General features: G+C 47.0%; 1 protein-coding gene across 1 annotated transcript in view; it reads right to left on the reverse strand.

Annotated features, from left to right (window-relative positions):
- TMEM74 (transmembrane protein 74) overlaps window positions 1–23,863 on the reverse strand; it is a 184,963-nt gene extending 161,100 nt beyond the window's left edge. The window contains exons 1-2 of the mRNA XM_086966119.1: window positions 19,601–23,863; window positions 12,952–13,211 (exon numbers count right to left, since the gene is read on the reverse strand). The gene's annotated coding sequence lies outside the window, so the exon portion shown is untranslated. The remainder of the gene's footprint in view (window positions 1–12,951; window positions 13,212–19,600) is intronic.
- Between the last annotated feature and the right edge of the window lie 479 nt (window positions 23,864–24,342).

Genomic DNA, 24,342 nt, shown 5'->3' on the forward strand with positions numbered 1-24,342 from the left:
TGACTGTCTGTGAACGGAGTGTTATTTAATAATATCCTTTTACATGCAATTGTAAGATTAACATATGATTGAGTAGTAATACATAGACTGAATGAAATGTATGGTAATACTCACGTTCAATTTGGGAGATGATTTAAATCCAAAGTCTTTTCTTTAGTTTCATCCAAATGTATATAAACCTTGAACTCTGAACTGAGGTCATGTGACCAAGAGCTGGATAGCTCGAAAAGCATCTTTTTGCCCGAAAATAAATCTACTTTGACGAAACTGGATCGGTGAGGCTCATGCTTGACGAAGTAGAGAAGATTGTTGGTTGATGTGGGAGGAAGAAATACAGAAAAGCCTGGATGATATGGCCAAAGATCCGAACCAAAAAGAAGTGAAGAAAATCCTAACCACAGTGTATGATCGCATTATTAATTTTGATAAAGACATTATTGCAAAGAAACAGAGAAAATTTGAAAAGGATGAAAGGGACTAACGGTCAGGAAGGATACTGACATTTGCCATGAAATGTCATAAACTACGGACCAGTCTAACTAAAGATCGCGCACTGAGGGCTGCTGGCAAAGACAGTTGGGAGTCGGGCACAAGCTTGGGCTCGGGTGTAGGTTCCATAGATAGCAGCAGTACATATCCAGCAGAAATAACATCTTTTTCCGAGGAACTGCACCTCATGCAAGAGGTGAATGAACACTCAATAAGGGAAAGAACAATATATCAAGGAAAACAAAAGTAAAAGAAGGCGAGATCGGCAGAACAAAGAACGGCAATACTGGCGTGGGAACCAAAGGATGGAACCAGAGGGGAAATCAATGGAAGAGCAAGAATTATTAGTAATGAACCTCTCTAATAGACTCTTACCACCTGTAGAAAAACAGATTCTCAAACTTGGTTTAACATTTTGCCCAGATTCTCCAATTGACTATACACAGACATTAATTGATATGTATTTGTACGTAAATTAAAAATTTTCAAGATCCATAAATCTAGACAACAAAGTGAAATGACACAGATAGATAATGTAACACCCATATCACCTTCCATCAATGACATAGACATTCTGAGAACACTTGAGAGCCTAGGTAATGAACAACAAGCACATATTTCAAAGACAATGGCTTTGTCTGATCCTAATATAATTACCACAGTAGATAATCTGGGTTTAGACCCTGTAAGACCCGTTGTCACTCCATTTAGAGCCAAATCCAAATACAGGCCACAGATTCCAAGAGACAATATTGATGGCCTTCACAAAATTGTAAATCAGGATATTCTACAGCTTCTAAAAAAGGCGGTAACATTGTCTTATGGGAAAGGAAGAACTACATTCAGGAAGCCATGAGACAGCTTAATGATACAATGTGTTACACTAAGGTGGACAAATCCTACCTTGCTAATCTGCAGGTTACATTTTTTTACCTCCTTGACGGGTGGATAGATGACAACCTACTAAATTGGGACGAGCAGAAATTCCTTAGGAATGAGACACCAACCATACCAACCTTTTACCTCCTCTCAAAGGTACACAAAGGCCTCTTACCGCCACCAGGGCGGCCCATAGTATCATTAAAAAATAGTCTGCTAGAGAATGTTTCCATGTAGGTGGATTATTTTTTACCAGACTATGTGAGAGATTTAACATCATATAGCAGAGATATGAAAGAGTTCCTCCAGAAAATTGAGAACATACACTGGGACAAGCACTACGTGCTTGTATGTCTAGATGTAGAAAGTCTATATACAAGTATCAGGCACAGAGACGGACTAAAAGCATGTGAACATTTTTTGAAGACTAGAAGCACACATGTTGGCCCACACTAGGATGCTACTACAAATGATTGAAATTTGACTTGTTGAGAATGTATTTACATTTAATGGAGTTTTGTACAAACAAGCACAAGGAACTTTGATTAGCACCTGCTTCGCTCCCAGCTATGCCAATCTTTTGGTGGGCTGGTGGGAAAAGCGGGTGCTCTGGAGTGAATCCTTGCACCATTGGACCAACAAAGTGAATATCTGGCTCAGATTTATTGATGGCGTCTTTTTTGTTTGGGAAGGTACAGAGGGAGATTTACTTGCTTTTGTCAAAGAACTTAATGATAATTTAATGAGTTTAAAATTTACCATGCAGTATAGTCAAGAGACCGTAGACTTTCTAGACATCAGATTATGGATAAGGACAATAGACTTGAGACTGACCTATTCAGAAAAGGTACAGCTGGAAACTCAGTGTTACACACTGCTAGTTGCCATCCACCCAACTTTAGGTGGAGTATACCCTTTGGAGAGTTCCTCAAGGCTAAGAGAAATTAGAGCTCAGAGGGAGCATACAAGAAGAACAAAAATGAAATGTCAAAAAGATTTCAAGCCAGAGGATATCCACTCAAAATGCTGAAAATGGGCTAAAAAAAGAGCAGATGAAATTGAGAGGAATGAGGCCTTGTATTAAGCACCTAAGATAAAACAAATTGAAACTGATTTTACTATCAGACTTATTACAACCTATAACTCCCAGTCAAATCAGTTCAGCCAGATAATCAGAAAAAGATGGGACATCCTTTTACAGGACAGATCACTCAAAGAAAAACAAGGCCCACACCCAGCAATAACATACAGGAAAGGCCAAACAATCAAAGATAAAATAGTGAGGAGTCACATGGAACATCAGAAACTCACATAGTTAGACAAAATGGGAGGATTCCACAGATGTGGTAAATGCAAAGCTTGTAGTCATAGTGAGAATGCCAGAGAGGTGACACTACAGAGAACCAACAGAAAATGCTATATCCGGAAAAATATACAGTGCAGCACAGATTTTGTAGTCCATCTAATCACCTGCCCTTGTGGCAAGTGGTACATCCGCTCAACCACCTTCCCGGTAAAGAAAATGATACCAGAGCATCGGCGAGCTATCACCAATAAAATTTTCAGCTACAGTACGGCTAGACACTTTTTCCAAAATCATGAGCGGGACTGGACGATGGCTAAATATTTCGCACTAGACACCATCTCTAAAAACCCCAAAGGTGGCAATAGGATCCTAGCCCTGCGTAGAACAGAATCAAGATTCATTTTGCAAGCTGGCAGTGTTGTTCCGTTTGGGATGAACAATGATGAAGAGATGCATGTACATCTTTAACTTGAGTACTACAACCCTTCCGCTGTACCTTTACAGAACCTAAGTTCAATATCGATTTTAACTTGTACGTAGTTATCTCTGTATCACTTATCCCTGCCCTGTTATTTTTTATGTTTTGTATCCCCTCACATTTGTATAGTATGCTTGCCTGAAGTAGAATTGCACTAGGAAGCGTTGTTTTAACCCAATATGAATCAATTGTTTTCCAATTACAAAAATACATTTGATTTCCCTAAACAGGTGTTATGGTACTGAACAGAATTGTCATGAAGTGGACAAAAATGTTATAAGGCTTGAATGTATATAGCAAAGTCTTTTTAGAAGATATGACTAACCTATCTTTGTTTCTGTTTGCCTTCATATAGTTTGGACGGATGGAGTGTGTGGGTCACCAACTACCGTTATGAGCTATGAGCATGGAGCATTAGGTGTTTGTGCTTGCAACCACGCTCTCATTTTCTAGACACTATTTCGGCTACTGAATATTAGACATGTTTAGGTTGGTAAAGACAATATTTTAAGTTCGATTTTTGCTCACTTTATGGGTACTACATCCAACACAAGCACTTACTTTATTATATATTGATCGATTTGTGCTCAGTGTCAGCCTTTTATGGGTTCCCAATCAAGGAATGGGACCACTAACTTGGAGAAAACTTTCAGATTCAGCTAAGTACTTCTGAGTACTAAACCCGGTCACCGCTGCTTAAAGTTTTTTATTCGATAAACATGCAAATTGACTGTCTGTGCACAGAGTGTTATTTAATGATATCCTTTTACATGCAATTGTAAGAATAACAATTGATTGAATAGTAATACATATACAGAATGAAAGGTATGGTGATAATCACGTTTAAGTTGGGAGATTATTTAAATCCAAAGTCTTTTCTTTAGTTTTATCCAAATGTATATAAACCTTGAACTCTGAACTGAGGTCGTGTGACCAAGAGCTGGATAGCTCGAAACGCGTCTTTTTGCCCGAAAAATAGATATACTTTGACAAAACTGGATTGGTGTGGCTCGAGCTTGAAGATGTAGAGAAGCTAGCTGGTTGATGTATATATTACCTACACCAGTCACCAGTAAGTAGCTACAGTTAGGACCTAGTTTCCATAGGACACATTTTTGTTTTGCCAATAACTTTGCTGCCATTTCAAGAATCCCCAAATATTTCAAAATGAGTTTGCCTCTCACTTCTGCTGCTGCCTTAAAAGTTTCGGGGTAATCCGTCAAGTGGGGCTCGAAAAAAATAAGAAGTCCCAAAACGTGTTTTGCCCGTGCAATTTTCCTTAGGGATTTTAGAAACAGTTACAGCCGAACCGCTGAATGGAATTACACCAAATTTGGCAGGAAGGTAGCTGTTGATCCAGAAAGCTACCTTTGTGTAAATTGGTGTAAATTCTTTCAGTCATTTTGGAAATCCAAATTTGGATATAATGGGAGGCTGCTCCTCCAAGGATCTGACAGTCCCCATGCTCAAATATGATTAGCTGCCAAAACTTCAACCAGGAAGAGTTGGCACCCATCTTGGTCTTCATGACTTTTGCCGATTCCACCAAAAAAGTTTTTAAAAAAAGAAAAGGGGAAAAGGTAGGAATACCCTGACCCCATAACTGTGGTCCTGGGGTCCCCTTGTGACCCAGACAGTGTCCAAAAACACCTTTTTAAAATATTTCCCACTAGAACATGAAAAAGCAAAATAATTGTGATCTCCCACACTTGTGTACATTATAGCCGCCAGATGGCCCGGTCCAGATTACATGATGGCTTTTTAAAAAAAATAAAAAAATAAAAAAAGAAGCAGGGGAGTGCATGCCCCCCCTATCTACTTAATTATTCCCCAGGGACCACCACCTCCTGGGGCTTTAAGTACGTGAAGGGTGCTCAGAACCCCCCCCCCCCCCCCCCCCCCTTCCCTTACCGAGTCCCAGGGACCTCCACAGGGCTAAGTTAAATACGGAGCGGGCCATGCGGACCTCCCATCAATGTCCAATGGAACACCACCTCTCCCAGGGCATTCTTTTTTTTTTCAGAAGGAGTGGTCTGCGTGACCCCCCTCCCAGGCTGTTCTCGGTCGCGAGGGCCACCACCTCTCCAGAGCAGGCCCTTGAAAATCAAAGAAGGGGTGCAGTGCAGCCCTCTTCCTAGAGCAATGCATGGCCCTGGGGACCACCATCTCCCAGGCACGGCTCCTGCTATGATGCCATCAGTGATGTCATCAGTGTTGTCACTGACCATGTCATGAGCATTGTAATATGTTAGGTCATAAGCAGCGCATTGCAGGGGGTGTAAGTTATAGTTAGCTCAGCTACCTATAACTGATTAATTTCACTGGTATTGTATGAGAGAGATTTGAACCTAACTATAACATCCCTTAAACTTTTGTTTTTTTCAGTAAATTGCTAAGGTTTTTTCTAATGTTGTTTTCTAACTATAATTGCCCTGTAACCTTAATTTTTTAAGTGAGAATATATATATATATATATATATATATATATATATATATATATATATATATATATATATATATATATATCCAACAACAGAGTTCCTTGCATTGGAGACGTTACTCAAATAAGCAGGCAGGACCCCCTCGATAACAACCAGAGTCCTTTATTTTAAGCCAAAACCGGCATTTCACTCCCAGTTATTTTCTAACAAAGCCCTACGCGTTTCGGTGCTCCTGCACCTTGGTCACGGGCTGGCACTTAATTATCCGGCAATTTCTACGAAGGCGTTCAAGTCACCTGATGTTTTTGCGCCATCTCCTGCCTCCTGATAGGCTGGCTCCGGTGCTGTCAATCCAACGGTATGCTGGGACTTGAAGTGTTCCCTCGTGTGATGATAACCTTCCGTGGGTTTTCTGCCGGTAATCAAACTTTGGTGCAAAATGTACTACCCTCCAGTGGGTCTTTGAGAAGAAATCCAGTTGAATTTAATGCTGGTACCTGTTATTCCGCTATGCAGAGACTCCAGTATCTCGCAGCGGCCCATCATATATTTCGATGGTGGTGCGTCTCCCCGACCTAGGAATGGCCGTATTTATATCCAACAACAGAGTTCCTTGCATTGGAGACGTTACTCAAATAACAAAGCCCTACGCGTTTCGGTGCTCCAGCGGAATAACAGGTACCAGCATTAAATTCAACTGGATTTCTTCTCAAAGACCCACTGGAGGGTAGTACATTTTGCACCAAAGTTTGATTACCGGCAGAAAACCCACGGAAGGTTATCATCACACGAGGGAACACTTCAAGTCCCAGCATACCGTTGGATTGACAGCACCGGAGCCAGCCTATCAGGAGGCAGGAGATGGCGCAAAAACATCAGGTGACTTGAACGCCTTCGTAGAAATTGCCGGATAATTAAGTGCCAGCCCGTGACCAAGGTGCAGGAGCACCGAAACGCGTAGGGCTTTGTTAGAAAATAACTGGGAGTGAAATGCCGGTTTTGGCTTAAAATAAAGGACTCTGGTTGTTATCGAGGGGGTCCTGCCTGCTTATTTGAGTAACGTCTCCAATGCAAGGAACTCTGTTGTTGGATATAAATACGGCCATTCCTAGGTCGGGGAGACGCACCACCATCGAAATATATGATGGGCCGCTGCGAGATACTGGAGTCTCTGCATAGCGGAATAACAGGTACCAGCATTAAATTCAACTGGATTTCTTCTCAAAGACCCACTGGAGGGTAGTACATTTTGCACCAAAGTTTGATTACCGGCAGAAAACCCACGGAAGGTTATCATCACACGAGGGAACACTTCAAGTCCCAGCATACCGTTGGATTGACAGCACCGGAGCCAGCCTATCAGGAGGCAGGAGATGGCGCAAAAACATCAGGTGACTTGAACGCCTTCGTAGAAATTGCCGGATAATTAAGTGCCAGCCCGTGACCAAGGTGCAGGAGCACCGAAACGCGTAGGGCTTTGTTAGAAAATAACTGGGAGTGAAATGCCGGTTTTGGCTTAAAATAAAGGACTCTGGTTGTTATCGAGGGGGTCCTGCCTGCTTATTTGAGTAACGTCTCCAATGCAAGGAACTCTGTTGTTGGATATAAATACGGCCATTCCTAGGTCGGGGAGACGCACCACCATCGAAATATATGATGGGCCGCTGCGAGATACTGGAGTCTCTGCATAGCGGAATAACAGGTACCAGCATTAAATTCAACTGGATTTCTTCTCAAAGACCCACTGGAGGGTAGTACATTTTGCACCAAAGTTTGATTACCGGCAGAAAACCCACGGAAGGTTATCATCACACGAGGGAACACTTCAAGTCCCAGCATACCGTTGGATTGACAGCACCGGAGCCAGCCTATCAGGAGGCAGGAGATGGCGCAAAAACATCAGGTGACTTGAACGCCTTCGTAGAAATTGCCGGATAATTAAGTGCCAGCCCGTGACCAAGGTGCAGGAGCACCGAAACGCGTAGGGCTTTGTTAGAAAATAACTGGGAGTGAAATGCCGGTTTTGGCTTAAAATAAAGGACTCTGGTTGTTATCGAGGGGGTCCTGCCTGCTTATTTGAGTAACGTCTCCAATGCAAGGAACTCTGTTGTTGGATATAAATACGGCCATTCCTAGGTCGGGGAGACGCACCACCATCGAAATATATGATGGGCCGCTGCGAGATACTGGAGTCTCTGCATAGCGGAATAACAGGTACCAGCATTAAATTCAACTGGATTTCTTCTCAAAGACCCACTGGAGGGTAGTACATTTTGCACCAAAGTTTGATTACCGGCAGAAAACCCACGGAAGGTTATCATCACACGAGGGAACACTTCAAGTCCCAGCATACCGTTGGATTGACAGCACCGGAGCCAGCCTATCAGGAGGCAGGAGATGGCGCAAAAACATCAGGTGACTTGAACGCCTTCGTAGAAATTGCCGGATAATTAAGTGCCAGCCCGTGACCAAGGTGCAGGAGCACCGAAACGCGTAGGGCTTTGTTAGAAAATAACTGGGAGTGAAATGCCGGTTTTGGCTTAAAATAAAGGACTCTGGTTGTTATCGAGGGGGTCCTGCCTGCTTATTTGAGTAACGTCTCCAATGCAAGGAACTCTGTTGTTGGATATAAATACGGCCATTCCTAGGTCGGGGAGACGCACCACCATCGAAATATATGATGGGCCGCTGCGAGATACTGGAGTCTCTGCATAGCGGAATAACAGGTACCAGCATTAAATTCAACTGGATTTCTTCTCAAAGACCCACTGGAGGGTAGTACATTTTGCACCAAAGTTTGATTACCGGCAGAAAACCCACGGAAGGTTATCATCACACGAGGGAACACTTCAAGTCCCAGCATACCGTTGGATTGACAGCACCGGAGCCAGCCTATCAGGAGGCAGGAGATGGCGCAAAAACATCAGGTGACTTGAACGCCTTCGTAGAAATTGCCGGATAATTAAGTGCCAGCCCGTGACCAAGGTGCAGGAGCACCGAAACGCGTAGGGCTTTGTTAGAAAATAACTGGGAGTGAAATGCCGGTTTTGGCTTAAAATAAAGGACTCTGGTTGTTATCGAGGGGGTCCTGCCTGCTTATTTGAGTAATGTCTCCAATGCAAGGAACTCTGTTGTTGGATATAAATACGGCCATTCCTAGGTCGGGGAGACGCACCACCATCGAAATATATGATGGGCCGCTGCGAGATACTGGAGTCTCTGCATAGCGGAATAACATGTACCAGCATTAAATTCAACTGGATTTCTTCTCAAAGACCCACTGGAGGGTAGTACATTTTGCACCAAAGTTTGATTACCGGCAGAAAACCCACGGAAGGTTATCATCACACGAGGGAACACTTCAAGTCCCAGCATACCGTTGGATTGACAGCACCGGAGCCAGCCTATCAGGAGGCAGGAGATGGCGCAAAAACATCAGGTGACTTGAACGCCTTCGTAGAAATTGCCGGATAATTAAGTGCCAGCCCGTGACCAAGGTGCAGGAGCACCGAAACGCGTAGGGCTTTGTTAGAAAATAACTGGGAGTGAAATGCCGGTTTTGGCTTAAAATAAAGGACTCTGGTTGTTATCGAGGGGGTCCTGCCTGCTTATTTGAGTAACGTCTCCAATGCAAGGAACTCTGTTGTTGGATATAAATACGGCCATTCCTAGGTCGGGGAGACGCACCACCATCGAAATATATGATGGGCCGCTGCGAGATACTGGAGTCTCTGCATAGCGGAATAACAGGTACCAGCATTAAATTCAACTGGATTTCTTCTCAAAGACCCACTGGAGGGTAGTACATTTTGCACCAAAGTTTGATTACCGGCAGAAAACCCACGGAAGGTTATCATCACACGAGGGAACACTTCAAGTCCCAGCATACCGTTGGATTGACAGCACCGGAGCCAGCCTATCAGGAGGCAGGAGATGGCGCAAAAACATCAGGTGACTTGAACGCCTTCGTAGAAATTGCCGGATAATTAAGTGCCAGCCCGTGACCAAGGTGCAGGAGCACCGAAACGCGTAGGGCTTTGTTAGAAAATAACTGGGAGTGAAATGCCGGTTTTGGCTTAAAATAAAGGACTCTGGTTGTTATCGAGGGGGTCCTGCCTGCTTATTTGAGTAACGTCTCCAATGCAAGGAACTCTGTTGTTGGATATAAATACGGCCATTCCTAGGTCGGGGAGACGCACCACCATCGAAATATATGATGGGCCGCTGCGAGATACTGGAGTCTCTGCATAGCGGAATAACAGGTACCAGCATTAAATTCAACTGGATTTCTTCTCAAAGACCCACTGGAGGGTAGTACATTTTGCACCAAAGTTTGATTACCGGCAGAAAACCCACGGAAGGTTATCATCACACGAGGGAACACTTCAAGTCCCAGCATACCGTTGGATTGACAGCACCGGAGCCAGCCTATCAGGAGGCAGGAGATGGCGCAAAAACATCAGGTGACTTGAACGCCTTCGTAGAAATTGCCGGATAATTAAGTGCCAGCCCGTGACCAAGGTGCAGGAGCACCGAAACGCGTAGGGCTTTGTTAGAAAATAACTGGGAGTGAAATGCCGGTTTTGGCTTAAAATAAAGGACTCTGGTTGTTATCGAGGGGGTCCTGCCTGCTTATTTGAGTAACGTCTCCAATGCAAGGAACTCTGTTGTTGGATATAAATACGGCCATTCCTAGGTCGGGGAGACGCACCACCATCGAAATATATGATGGGCCGCTGCGAGATACTGGAGTCTCTGCATAGCGGAATAACAGGTACCAGCATTAAATTCAACTGGATTTCTTCTCAAAGACCCACTGGAGGGTAGTACATTTTGCACCAAAGTTTGATTACCGGCAGAAAACCCACGGAAGGTTATCATCACACGAGGGAACACTTCAAGTCCCAGCATACCGTTGGATTGACAGCACCGGAGCCAGCCTATCAGGAGGCAGGAGATGGCGCAAAAACATCAGGTGACTTGAACGCCTTCGTAGAAATTGCCGGATAATTAAGTGCCAGCCCGTGACCAAGGTGCAGGAGCACCGAAACGCGTAGGGCTTTGTTAGAAAATAACTGGGAGTGAAATGCCGGTTTTGGCTTAAAATAAAGGACTCTGGTTGTTATCGAGGGGGTCCTGCCTGCTTATTTGAGTAACGTCTCCAATGCAAGGAACTCTGTTGTTGGATATATATATATATATATATATATATATATATATATATATATATATATACACACACACGTGTATATATTTTTATATATAAGTATATATATACATACCTGAAATATATATGTGTGTATATACATTTTTATATAAATATATACATATGCATTTATATATACATACATATATACACATGCATATATACACACAAATACATATATACACATACATTTATACACACATATGTATACATATATACACATATATTTATACACACATATGTATACATATATACACATATATTTATACACACATATGTATACATATATACACATATATTTATACACACATATGTATATATATATATATATATATATATATATATATATATATATATATATAAATAATCGCAAACAATGTGGTCCCAAATCAGTGCACTCAACTGTAGGTGCTCGTGTAGGGCAGAACCAGTGGCTTTGGCTTCATTTATTTCATTATTAGATTATAACCGCCGGCTTTCGCTTAAGTTTGTTCAGCCAAATTTCGAGCGGTAAATAGAAGAAAATAACTTCACTGTCAATAGGAATAACCTTGAGCAGCTTTACAAACCCCTCGCGTTTTTCACATTCCAGCAGGAATTTTTACCGTACCGCTCCCGTCAGTAGTCATGGACAGCAAGTGAGAAATTGACTCAAGATATAAAGAAGGCATTTAAACGTTAGGCGGGTAGAGCTAAGCCACACAAATCACGCCCAAGCACGGAAGGATCGATTGGAATATTAAATGCAATGTAACACTCGTGATAAATGAGAAATATCTAAAGAGACATCTGCAAAGCGCGTATCACCTGCAAGGTGCTGACAAGCACAGTGAGGCGAGGAAACGAAGCACTTCACCTTCCCGTCAAATAGCTATCATCTCACCAATTTTTATATTTAAATACGAATGGCAACGATTTTAATGTTAACCGAGTCTTTTTTATTATTGGACTTATTGTGTTTGAATAATAACTATTCACAACCATGGTTTAACATAAATTGTGCCCTTGATCAACAAAATTTCCAACAGAATATATATTGCATAAGAGAAAACCCAAAGCATATGTGGAAAGGGTGCCCTAACAGAGAATGCGCTACGACGCCATAACAATAGTGATAAGCGCTATTCAATGTGAATGCATAGCACGGCCTAACATTACACAGCAAAACTTTGGACACCCCAGCATAGCAGTACCTGAATTTACTATTGCATTACTAGCCGGAACTGTACCCCCTTCTCACTCGTGCTCGCATCTGGGGGGCAGGAGGGGGGAGTGGGGTGGCAGAGCTATCCAGGGGTTTAACTTAGAACGCTACTCTTAAAGTAACTAATTCACAAGCAACCACTAATAAACGAAAGTATAAAAATACTACAATTTGTGAATTCTGCCAGAGAACCTCAGAGGCACCCAATTACGCGTTCACTCGGGAACCAATTAGACGATGAATTCAGAAAAAAATAAATAGGATAATTGCAGGTTCTGGATGTTAGAAACAGCGAGGGCTGTGTGTGCAGTAGTCAGGGCAAGACCTCGTGTCTTTTTCAAAGAGCAGTGAATGCCCTCCTCGCGTTAGCACCCCCTTCTGCTTGACAGGACCGTGGCTGCAGGGCTGCGGGGGGCATCTGATAACCCAGGAGCAAGGGTGCTTTATAGGCACATATCAGGGTTGATGAACAGCATTTATAATTACATTGTGATCCAACGACAGCAGTAGCAGTCACTTCTACATCCAAATAATGCCAGCGGAAACTTCTAGCATAAATACAAATTGGCGGTCTGTGTCCGGGATGAATGCTTAAGAGTAATGTCAGAGATAAATGGCAGATGTCACGACCTCACCAAACCCTGGTACGAAATGGCTTAATAGTCATTATCACAGAACAGGTGCAGTGCGCTTGTGACACTGCAAAACGCCCCACAATTAATTAAACTGGACAAACTCTTCACATAATTATCGGATTCTACTTTACACGAGTAAACATACATTTTCTCCTCACGCCATTACACTGCAGATTAATTATGCAATTTAATTTGTGTTGGCAAAATATATGTGCCAGCTGCATAACTAGAAGAGGCTTGCCAGTGCAGAGGGATGCCAGTCTCAAGCGGGTACACTTCTGCGCACTGGTTTCTGATCCGGAGGACCACTTACCTCTTCTAAGCGCTGGCATTCATTCAGCAGAGGGCGGCCCGTCACGCGCTGCGGTGTGAAAGTCTGACAGAGCGAGAAGCACTTGTAGCCTGGGATGAATCCGCGAGCTCCTCGCCGCGTCTGCCTCTCCTTCTCGCAGTTGGGATGGGCTGGGCTGGACTGTGCGGGCGGGGCGAGCATCAGGAGCCAAGGCGCCCTGGGAGATGTAGTCCTTTATGAATTTCAGGTCCGGCTTTTCACGAGCCGTCGGAGGAAAGACACTGGGATTAAAAACGGGAGATTTTAGGAATTATAGGACAGAATACGGCCGTTCCCAGCTATACGTGAGTGTTTAGGCGACACCTAACACAAGCCACATGTAATTTAATTGAAGATTGTGTTTTTCATTATTAATTCAAATTGTAAAAGGGTAACGGGAGGGGCGTAGCGCAGAAACAGTCCAAATGCATCGCCGAGGCAGGCAATGTGTACCAGAGCTCACAATGAAATGTTTATAAGTGTTATCGTTGTTTATGAATAGGAATGCGGGTAAGTGCACGTTGATCTAACGAAACTAAATAATTTGAAGAAATCTAAATGTGTTATGAAAAGATTATTTTTTAGAAATATTTTTCTTATTTGAAAGGAAAAAAGTAACCATCGTCTTAAATGACAGCGCGCAGCAGCTGTTTGGATTTCGGGCGAAACTCACCGGCCGCGCGTATTTCACAATATTTAGATAACTCATCTGAAAATGCATCACTTATTCTAGTCAGTGTTCATTCTATTTTCTGCGGAAATAAGATAACTTTATTGAGCTGATTAGATGTGGAAGCGAGTCCTCAAGGTCTCTGCAAGCCTTCGATTTACTGTTTTGAATCTAGCAAGGTTGGCTCTGCCTTTCATATTTCCAAGGTCGATGATGTGCATTCAACTGAAGCGATTCTAACTGTAACCAGTGGAGATTCTCTCCTTTTGCCTCCTCGGTTTGGGTACAAGGTAGATGATTTATGGAGGCCCGGCGACAGCTCACACTTTAACATCCTCTGCCACCCTTCCCTCAGCAAAACGTTCAAACAGGCTGGCGGACCGTACAGGAGTATGGCCAGGGACTGCCTGAGGACCCCCACCCTTCTGTTAACCAACATTATTAACAGGACGTGAGAGGGATTTCTTTGGAAGGCGGGGGGTCGAAAGACCCCCCGGCCATATTTATTAAAACATACCTAATAAATCCAAAAATTGAAATAAACAATATTTACACAATTACGCAGAAAACGTTACAATTGATATATACAGGTATCAGATGGCTAACCTTAACATATTTCTAGTACAAGGTATTTTCTATCCAAAACTAGCATATCAATCACATTATACAATATTTATTTTCTGCGTACCAATTTGGGCCTACGGCAAGGTCAATAACTGGTGTCAGATCCTTATCACTAAACCACGTCCTCCTTAAGGAGTACACATGCGCAGAGGGCCCGTTTACTGTGGGGGTACACCCCCTCCCCGGTTACCCCCATACGCCCTATTAACCTTGCCCTTCCGTCGAAGTGCGCATGCGCAGTGGGCCTGCTTACTGTGAGGGTACTTTGGCCCCCTGTTACCCCCGTACGCTCTATTAACTCCATTAAAAGGGGCCCTTGCATCTCTGCGCGGGTTACTGGCGGGTTACTGGCGTCATTGTGCACATTATCTCACCAGGCCGGGTCACCCCCTTGCTCCTCCTGCCGCCTCCTGCTCCTGCCAAACCAGCCTTTTGCCGCATTTTCCGCCGCCGACGCCCCCCTGCCCCCCCGAGCGGCCCAGCCACAGCTGAGCCGCCCGCTCGCCAGTTTTCCCGCCGCTGCTCACCACAGGCCCCGCCCACCACCGGCCCATTGGCTGACCCGCTCCCGCCGCCCAGCTGACCCGCCCTCCCGTCCCCCTTCTTATGACGCCCCCAGAGCGACCGCGCATCGGACGCGCGCAGCGGGAGCGCCGATTGAGCGCCGAAGGTGCGCCAAAGGTAAGCCCATCTGCGGCCGTCCGCGCCTGGACCGCGCCCAGTGCCAGGACCCCTGGCTCCCACAGACACCAGCCCACCCGCCGGACCTACGACCCCACTGAACTCAACGCATTCAACGCCGGCCGATTCCCGGGCTGCTACCGAGCCACCCGAGACGCACCCACGGACCCTTCTGCTGCCACTCCTGCAAGTTCACCTGCATCCGGACCTGCACTACTCCAGCACTGACCAAGACCAAGACGAACAACAGCAGCAGCCACCTGAAATGCATCCTGCTCAACACCCGCTCCGTCCACAGACACGCCGTCGAGCTCTGGAACCTGCTTGACACAACTTCACCAGACGTCGCCTTCCTCACGGAAACCTGGATGAACGCCTCTTCAGCGCCCGACATCGCCATCGCCATCCCAGACGGCTACAAGATCATCCGAAGGGACCGCATCAACCAGACCGGAGGAGGCATCGCCATTATCTACAAGAACACCATCCGCATCACGACTAACACAGACGACACCCTCGCACCCGCCGAGCACCTGCACTTCCAGGTCCACATCAACCCCAAGACCACCCTCAGAGGCACCCTCATCTACAGACCCCCGGGACCACGCACACAATTCAGCGAAGACATCGCCGACTTCATCAGCCCGCACGCCCTCCTCTCCGCTGACTACATCTTCCTCGGGGACCTCAACTTCCACCTGGAGAACAACAACGACCGCAACACCACCACCCTGCTGGACAACCTCGCAAACCTGGGACTCAAGCAGCTGGTGACCACCCCCACCCACTACGCCGGACACACACTCGACCCCATCTTCTCATCCAACAAGGACATCACCTTCAGCCACGCCACCGGACTCCACTGGACGGACCACAGCTGCGTCCACTTCAGCTTCAGAAGGACCACGATCCACCACCACCAGCAACAGGTTGCACGCAGAAGCTGGAACAAGATCACAGCCGACCAGCTCGCGACTTCCCTGAGCAAGAACCCACCCACCAGCGCAACGAACCCCAGCCAAGCGGCCACCAACCTCACGAAGTGGATCAGCGACTGCGCAGACGACCTCGCCCCCCTGAGAACCCCGCCTAGCAGACCCGGTAGCAAGAAAGCCCCCTGGTTCACCGACGAACTCAAGAGCTCCAAGAAGAACTGCCGATCACTCGAGAGAACCTGGCGCAGAGACCCAGCACCGGACAACATGACTGCCCTCAAGCTCGCCACCCGAAAACACCACCAACTCATCCACGCCACCAAGAAAACTGCATTCAAGGAATGACTGGACAAGAACGCACACAACAGCAAGGAACTCTTCAACATCGTTAAAGAGCTCTCCAACCCCAACGCCGGAAACAACGACATCACCCCTTCGCAAGACCTCTGCCACTCCCTCGCCTCCTACTTCCACAACAAGATCGCGGACATAGTTATACAGCTAGGAGGGTTTTTGGGGTGTTCCAGAAGGACTAGGCGCACACCTGAGTAACTGCAACGTGTCAAGTAACATGAAGTAAACAGTATAGGCAAAAGGGCGGGCGGTAATCCCTCACAACCGCTCAAGGTTGGACTAAGGAGATCCACACAAATTGCAAAAACACAACGTAGCCCCTGCACTATATATGGTCAATATTTTCTTGTTGACCATATATAGTGCAGGGGCTACGTTGTGTTTTTGCAAGATCGCGGACATACACAACAGCTTCAGCACTCAACCGACACACGCCACGACCGAACCACCGCCCCCCACCACCACTCTCCGCGCCTGGACACCGATCAGCACTGAAGACACCGTCCGCACGATGAACTCCATCCACTCCGGATCTCCGACCGACCCCTGCCCTCACCACGTCTTCAACAAGGCCGACGCTGTCATCGCACCCCACCTGCGGGACATCATCAACACCTCCTTCGACACCGCTACCTTCCCGGAGAGCTGGAAGCACGCCGAACTCAGCGCTCTACTAAAGAAGCCATCAGCCGACCCCACCGACCTCAAGAACTACCGCCCCATCTCGCTGCTCCCGTTCTCTGCAAAAGTCATCGAGAAGACCGTCAACAAGCAGCTGGCCGCCTTCCTCGAGATGAATGGATCCCTCGACCTCTCGCAGTCTGGCTTCTTGGCCAACTACAGCACCGAGACCGCCCTGATCGCAGCCACCGATGACATCTGAGCACTGCTTGACAACGGAGAAACAGCAGCCCTCATCCTCCTAGACCTCTCCGCGGCCTTCGACACTGTCTGCCACCGTACACTAGTGCAGCGACTCAGCAACGTCGGAATCCAGGAGAAGGCACTGGAGTGGATCATCTCCTTCCTCGCCGGAAGGACACAGAGAGTCCGCCTCCCCCCGTTCAGATCTGAAGCCACCGAAATCATCTGCGGCGTTCCTCAAGGCTCATCGCTCAGTCCTACCCTCTTCTACGTCTACATGAGCCCCCTCGCAGACATCACACGCCAGCACAACCTCAACATCATCTCCTACGCCGACGACACCCAGCTGATCCTCTCCCTCACCAACGACCCCGCCACCGCCAGAGCCAACCTCCACGAAGGGATGAAAGAGGTAGCCGAATGGATGAAGAACATCCGCCTGAAACTGAACTCGGACAAGACGGAAGTCCTCATCCTGGGATCCTCACCCTCCACCTGGGACGACTCCTGGTGGCCCCCTGCCCTAGGCAGCGCACCCAAACCAACAGACCACACACCCAACCTGGGCTTCATCCTGGACTCCTCCCTCTCCATGACCAGACAAGTCAACGCCGTCTCCTCGTCGTGCTTCAACATCCTGCGCATGCTACGTAAGATCTTCCGGTGGATCCCCACCGAGACCAGGAAGACAGTCACCCAGGCCCTCGTCACCAGCCGTCTGGACTACGGCAACTCCCTCTACGCCGGAACCACCGCCAAACTCCAGAAGAGACTCCAGCGGATCCAGAACGCCTCAGCACGACTCAGCCTGGACATCCCCCGTCGCAGCCACATCTCCGGACACCTGAGAGACCTGCACTGGCTCCCGGTCAACAAGAGAATCACTTTCCGACTGCTCACCCACGCACACAAAGCCCTACACAACCAAGTCCCAGGATACCTCAACAGCCGCCTCAACTTCTACGCTCCCAAACGCCAGCTTCGATCGACCGGCCACGCCCTCGCCGCCGTCCCCCGCATCCGAAGAGCCACCACAGGGGGACGGTCCTTCTCCTACCTCGCCGCCAAGACATGGAACTCCTTCCCGACCCACCTCTGCCTGACCCAGGACCACCTCGCCTTCAGGAAGCAACTCAAGACCTGGCTGTTCGAGCAGTAGCGGACCCCCCTCCCCTAGCGCCTCGAGACCCTCTGGGTGAGTAGTGCGCTATATAAATGCTTTGATTGATTGATTGATTGATTGCAGGGTGGCCAACCAGCCTAGAGAAAGAGTGACTCTCCCCTCCCCCGCACCTATGTAGCCAACAGGCTGTAACTGCCCCGGGAGTTCTAGGAGAGACCACTTGTCCCTCCCTTTGGGCGACCCTATTCGAGAATGGTGCCGCCCCCTAAGGACCTTAAATTAACTGCTCACCAATCATGATCTTACCGCCAAGGCCAATATAGTTGACTGACTATCTGGCCCCCCTACCCTCCTACACTGAAAGGTCATGTCCTGCCTCAAAAATATCCCTAGCCCAGCCCTTATATTTCTCAGCTCGACTATCAGGCCCTGCCAACTCACTGCCAGGTCATGCCATGTCCCTATCTGCGCCTAACTTAGGCAATAAGATCCCCTGCGACTGCTTCATCCCCGGGTGTGAACAAAATGGACACCGTCTTCTTAGGAAGCACGGTTCCCCCCATATCCACCCCTGTGCTATAGTCTGTAAGTGTCAAGTCCTAGCTAACCTCAGCAGTTTGTTACTAGGTATGTTTCCAACGGCTCAATGGCCTCACAGACTCGCTTCCTCCCTTTGGAGGCTCTGGAATGTCTGGGTGTACCCTGGTGCAACAACAGGTCGCCTCACTATAAACCACTAACTGGGCCTAAAGATCTGTCCGAAGGTTTCATTCCCTACTCTGGACGGACAAATACCTTCACTGGGATCCCTGGAGTCACTGTGACAGGGCGTATCTTGGTCCTAGACGTGTGAAACCAATATACTTCACTGTTCCTGATCACCCAATCCTGCTTACATTGCAGGGTCATAAAGCTGGGGCTGGCCCACTCATAGGCACTCGACACCCCCTCTTGGAGCCACTACTTGGCCTCCGCCATCAGCATCATGGTGCACCGGATATTCATGCCTCCCCTGTCAATGCTAATTGTTGTTGGTGCAACTATACCATTGTAAGGCTTAGCCCTGTGCAAGCCTATCTTCCTACTATGGAGCCTCCTAACAGCACGCAGTGTCAATTATGAAGGCGCCTGCGAGCACAGGCGCCGTCATAGCAGTAACCATTTCACAACAAGGGCGTTGTTGTGACGCTTCCTCCATAATACTTGCACTCTCGGTCAAGCTGTGACGGTATACACCTGTAATGCAGTGCACTGCCCATTTCCCACAACTGGCAACACACATGGGTGACAATTACACACTTCAACTATAATGCATGGGTAGCACCTTCTCATGCTGGCACCGCTTGAGCCATTGAATTGACCGCCCATCACACTTGATACCTTTGCTTGACAATAACGTTCCAGGTGTACAGGTCCCCTTGGCTATCCACCTCTTGCAGTTGTTCAGGTGTGGAGCACTTCCCAGGTATCAGCCATGGATCCAGTCAAACATAAATAAAAAGACAAACACAATGATTAGTGTTTCTGGCTTCCTGACGAAAGATCCAGTACACATGCCCATACTACATTGCTGTCACATGCTAAGCCTTAGCTAAGATTAGCACCAGATGCATTCCCATCAAACTTACAACTGCAAGTGTTTAGCATATCATCAGTTTGTGTCACATGCGGAGCATTTAACTTAGTGTTACAGTGAGGGTGCCTGGTTGTATGACCTTCATGAAAGAATAGACATGGAGTCTACAGTGAATGCAATAGCCCCTCCATGCTTACTTAAGGACAGTACACAGTGTGAAGTGCAGTGAAATAGCACATTCATGGTTACTAACAGGTATGCTGCAGCCCAGCACCTTTCTTGCCAGGCCCATGCTATTGGCATTCCCGAAGTCTGCCCACACATACGTGTATGAGCGTATCTGTGTGACATGGCACCCCCCCCCAGGCGTACGTGTACCACCCCTTGGTGTCTAGGGCTTTAGACACAGGCCCCACATTCCAATGTACCTCCGCAACCTGGGCAACCTCCACAACTACGGGCCTGGGGTGTATTGTTTTGACGTCAGTGTTGAGAGTGTACCTGAGTGACCCTGGTCGAGGCTATTGCCAAGTAGGCCTGACATCCCCGCCATGTACAGAAATTGCTGTAATATGCAAAGCATTCCTCCCTCAGTAAGTACGGACCTCTTGTTGAAAAACCTGGAGCCCGCCCCAGAGGTAACCTACATGTAAAGAAAAGAAGATTTGAGTGATATTTTGCAATTCACTAAGTACGCGAGCTGACCCTACAGTGATAGGTCTGAAAAACACATTTCACAGGTACACCCTGCGGGTGGCCCTACCGGTGGTGCAATGCCCACTACCAGCATTTGGCTTACAGGCCATGGCACCCCCATTATAGCTCCAGCAAACAATCGTAAACCTAGTTACTGTTACAATTTCCACCACAGGCGCATGCCGTATCTACAATGACTCAATAGCGCCTTCATGGTTACATAAAGAAGGTATAGAGTTTCAATTGGAGCTCTTTCAGTCCCTTATGAAAGATTCCCCCCGCTAAGGCAGTACCATTTCCCTTACATGAGTAACCTTGACGTGTACTTCCCAATGAGAGCACTTGCAATTAATGTAATAATGCGTCAGCTCTTTTCCGGACTGGTTGACCTGAAGCTAAGGAACTCGTAGCGTTGTGAATCCAGCATAGTTGAATAAGAGATGATGTTGAAAGCCCATAACCTCACTTCCAATGTCTGCTTTTCTATCAAAGTCTTTAGGCATAGGATATAAGATCGAAAGGGACATAGTCTTTTGCCCGTTCAGCAGCAAAGTCTTTAAGGATAGGATTAGCACAGTGCTATCCATGCCGAGCTGTAAAATGGCCAAAAGCCTTTTACCACCCCAGGCACAACAATTACAGCTCTGGCTTTCGGTAAAAATACCATCCAAGCCAACCTGAAATGATTAAAAGCAACCCTTGACATGTGTTTCACACTAATTAGAGCCCTCAGAGAGGTATAGTTCGGTCCCTACCCAGGGGAGCACCCAGTCTAAGTCTAAACAAAATCCGTTCAGAAATAAAGTGCTGCATAAATTATGCAATAAAGAAGCAGAGAACTCTGGGTAGTCCTCAAGTTTAGGTGGAAAGCAGCTCCCATATAGAGCACCCTCAACATCAGCGGCACGCTAAATCTGCTCACCTCATTAGAGCCGTCAGAGAGGTATAGTTCTGTCCCTACCCAAGGGAGCACACAGTTTAAGTCTAACAAAAGCCCTTCAGAATTAAAGTTCTGCCTAAATTACGCAATAAAGAAGCAGAGAATTCTGGGTAGTTCTCTAGTTTAGGTGGAAAGCAGCTCTTTAACTGTAAAATCAATGGCTATACATAAACGTATAATTGTGAAATAACACATTTCACCCAGCAACAACTCCATTAGAGATTTTTAGGGCCAAATACGATTCTCAGATTGCAGAGGCAATGAAGAAGGTTGCCAAATGTTTGTGAAACCACGACTCAAGTGGTGAAATGAAGCAACCAGAAACCCCAGCCACCCCAGACAATGCATTTTCAATAATATTGATGCATATATCAATTACCGGACACATACACTTCCTTTCCCTTTACAGTTTTATGTAGCATTGGCTTGGTCTGAGGGCATCAAGGTGCTTAAAATTGGAACCAGATGTAACACAGTTTTAGGGAAGTTTAAGAGTAGGACAATAATCAATCCTCTGCGGAGACAAACTATGTTATTACACTGCAGTCTATTAGGCCAGGAATCTCCAACCTTTTGTTTTATAAGAGCTGCTTATGTTCCATAAAACTCATGGGCAGCGACTATTATTAGTGACCACATCAAACATGCTCCCATTAGTGGCCACAATATGCAAGATTACCAGCACTTACCTCGGTGCAATACGCAGTGTTACCAGTATTAAGGTAAATAACTTTGAGCACACGTTAGAGTCCTGTCCCCGAGACTAGCAAAATTGGCACAACTAAAGCACTACCTCTTGCAACTGTAAAACCAATTCTGTCCGTAGATTGAGCCAATTAGCAGGTGGTGCAGATATGATGCTTGAGTGGACACCTATCTGTTGTTGATTGCTATATTTGAGTGTTAAACTGGGACTAAGGAGGAGCAACCAGTGTCCACTGCTACTGAGTGTGATACTGACAAACCAATTAAGTAATGGCTATCTTAATTTTAGCCCTATTACACATCAGTTGTAGACACCAAAGCTTGAAAAACAAGAAATAATTGCAGAAAACCTGAAAGAAAACATGCTGTTTATAACCATGCTAGAGATCTAAAAGCACCCTCTCATGCTGCGGTTGGACCACACAACACTTATGACTTCAATAGACTGGCTAAAGCCTCCAGCTTTATCTGCCCAGCAAATGATCCAAGAATTATTTCCAGCAGGAGAAGGCACGAGCAAGCACACTGTTAACCAGTCACACCTCACAGATGACAGCCCCCCTCAAAAAGAGCGCCTAGCTTGGATTCTCAGCAACAGAGATCGGCAGACTCAAAGTAGCAGAATGGGACTTCTTGCAGACAAGCTACTCCCATTATCAACTAGTCCCACTCAATGGAAAAACGTACGTTGCTAGTGCTATTATCTTCTGTGTAAACAGGCCCGCCATGGCGTACGCTGGCCAGCGTCGCTGAATGGAGCAGAGGTTGTTGGTTTAATATTCCATCGGGCGCACACAAGGAACTCTCAGTCAATCGCATATCACATGTGTATGCTATCCTTGCGGCGGTTACTGAGGAGTGACACAGAGGTGACCAGCCCGTCGTGTTCCTGATGTTGCCTAGTGTCCAAAGCACCAGTGAAGGCGCTAAGAGTCCTCACGCACACTGATGCCATTTGTGATTTGGGGCACGCTGGTTTTCTCGTTCTCACGCAATTCGATCACCTGGTTTCGGGCGCTACTTAGTAACAGTGGGATACGATATTCTCACATGATTCAAAATACATTTTGAATAAATCCGTAACAAACACAGTCCCCCCAATTTCAACGCAGCGATGGTGACATCACATTGTGTGTGCCGGGTGTGATGGGGTGAATGTGTGAAAATGAAGTCATCGGCAATGACAAATGTTTTCACTTCTGCTGCTTGTGAAAAGCGTCACGTTAAGGATGTTGACCTTTGGGAGGGAGGCACCCCAGTTACCTACTTGTACCAACGCCCACTCTTTTTCCGTCACTTGCGCTTCCGACCCCCGCAGAGAGCCACTGACTGCTTTACTTTGGGGCGCTGTGCTTCGTGAAATCAAATGCATTGGAAATCCCTGCCTGCGCCTGGGTTCAGAGATAGCACTGCAGCCTCGTTGCGAACCACAGAAGCCCCGCATCCCCACCAGCGCACCACACACAGCAAAGAACGCGCACGCTTTAAACCAACTTGAACATTCAGGGCTGTGTAAGCGTAGCGGACAAACCCCCACCTGCCCAGGACGCCAATGCCCAAAAGAGGACCAACACCTCACGTACAAGTCACGGAGATCAAAACGGCAACCTTGGCGTTAATTTAACCAACAGTGCTAACCAGCAGTTTTTATCCTAAGATGGGAGCGGGGATAGTCACACCACAAATCAATATCCTCCGGTCTGTTCCGAAGCAGCCATGCACCGCAGATCAAGCCGCCTACGCAGCAGACCTTCCCGGGTGTCATCCACGTTGCGAGTCTTAAAGCTGAGCAGGGCGACGAGCCGTCTACAGTAAGCTGCCAAGATCCATGCTGCTCCGGTGCTGTTACGCCGCTGATTATCCCCGAATGCTGGACACCGCCATCAGCCTGCCTACAAAGGGATAGCCAAAGGGCCCTGCTGAAAACGCCGCCGTCCTCCACAATCCTAGCGGCAAATGACCAACAGCATCCCCGCATCTGAAAGACAAAAGGAAGAAAATAATCACAGCCTCCTAAAGGCTGGAGGGGCAGGTCGTGGCGCGCAGGAGTCAAAGAGGCATACTCTCGCGCTCCACGGCCTTTTAACCCCTCATCGGCCAGGCCGGATCTAACCGGCCTAGCCTTTGTTCCCTTCGTGTCCCGGAAGTGACTCAATCACTTCCGGGTCACCAGGGAATCTGGGGCAGGTGGGGGCGGGTTTGTCC

Source organism: Lissotriton vulgaris, chromosome 4_1 (genome assembly GCF_964263255.1).
Source record: "Lissotriton vulgaris chromosome 4_1, aLisVul1.2, whole genome shotgun sequence".
Lineage (NCBI taxonomy): Eukaryota > Metazoa > Chordata > Amphibia > Caudata > Salamandridae > Lissotriton > Lissotriton vulgaris.